The sequence below is a fragment of the Rhincodon typus genome, chromosome 1, assembly GCF_021869965.1.
Source record: "Rhincodon typus isolate 14 chromosome 1, sRhiTyp1.1, whole genome shotgun sequence".
NCBI classification, from domain to species: domain Eukaryota; kingdom Metazoa; phylum Chordata; class Chondrichthyes; order Orectolobiformes; family Rhincodontidae; genus Rhincodon; species Rhincodon typus.
The window spans coordinates 5,081,656-5,083,156 of record NC_063332.1 but is presented as its reverse complement, the minus strand read 5'-3'; the positions used below and the strand labels follow the sequence as shown (position 1 = coordinate 5,083,156).

Sequence of the window (1,501 nt, the reverse complement as noted above, 5' to 3'; positions counted from 1 at the left end):
CATGTGACTCCAGGCCCACAGCAATGTGGCTGACCTTTAAGTACACTCTTGACATTGCCCACATCCCATGAATGAACTAACAAAAAAAAATATATTATGGGGAACCTTGACAAGCAGATGAGAGAGAAGGGCGTAGGACGTACAATGGTCATTTTGGTGGAGACTTAAGTGATGCTAGTATGGGCTGCTTGGCAGAAAGGCCTGTATCTAAGATAATAAGGTGTAGAGCTGGATGAATACAGCAGGCCACGCAGCATCAGATGAGCAGGAAAGCTTACGTTTCGGGCCTAGACCCTTCTTCAGAAATGAAGATTCAAAAGATTTCTCTCATTCAACTTCTCAAGTCTGCTTAACCTTTCCAGAAGATCACGGCTGAACTGTCCCTCATTCCAGTTTCCCACATTTCTACCCTGCGTCTGAATATTCTTGCCCAAAATAAAATCTATCAATCTCAGTCTTAAAGGTTCCTGTTATTCTCCTCCTATGTTTCCGCTACACATTAAGTGAAACAGTACTTCCTAATTTCAAAACAAAAGCAAACTACTGTTGGATGGTGGAAATACTCAGCTAGATTCAGCAGGAGCGAGTCAGAGGGAATCTTTTATTGTGATATCTAACTTTCTGATTTCAGAACTGAGTGACTTCTTGCTGATGTTAAGACCGTGTCCCCATTGGTTTTCCAGCAGATGACCTAGCTTCACTGGCCAAGCTGTTCCAGTACTACATGACAACATAGAAAGTTTCCCAGGTATTTCCTGTACACAAAAAAGCACAATCCAAGCTGGCCAATTACTGCCCCATCGGTGAACTCTCAATTATCTGTAAAATGGCGGAGAGTGTATTAACAGAGCTGCCTATAAGCACTTACTCATCAATAAACTGCTCACTGATGTACAGTGTGATTCCTCCAGGGCCATGATCTCATGCCCTTATTATAGCCTTGGTCCAAGTAAGGACAAAAGAAGTGAACTGAAGAGGACAAGTCAGAATGGCTGCGCTTGACATCAAGGCTACATCTGCCTAGGTATGGCATTAAGTGGAGTTATACAGCACAGAAATAGACCCTTCAGTCCAACCTGTCCACACAGACTGGTCATTCCAATCTGACCTAGTCCTTTTTGCAGTATTTGGCCCATATCCCTTTAAACTGTTACTATATATTTACCCATCCAGATGCCTTTTAAATGGTGTAATTGTACCCGCCTCCACCATTTCTTCCGGTAGCACCACTTTCTGCATGAAAACATTACCCCTCAGGTCCTTGTTAAATTTTTCCCCTTTCACCTATGTCCTCTAGTTTTGAGCTCACCCACCTTAGGATAAAGACCTTGGCTATTCACACTATCCATGCCCCTCGTGATTTTATAAACCCCTATAAACTCACCCCTCAGCCTCCGATACTCCAGGGGAAAAAGGCCCCAGCCGAGTCAGCATCTCCTGAGAGCTCAAATCCTCCAGTCTCAGCAACATCCTTGTAAATCTTTTCTGCACTCTCTCAAGT

The 1,501-nt window shown here is 43.6% G+C and overlaps 1 protein-coding gene across 1 annotated transcript in view; it reads left to right on the top strand.

Annotated features, from left to right (window-relative positions):
• dysf (dysferlin, limb girdle muscular dystrophy 2B (autosomal recessive)) overlaps positions 1-1,501 on the top strand; it is a 236,281-nt gene that overhangs the window by 183,764 nt on the left and 51,016 nt on the right. The window lies entirely within an intron of this gene.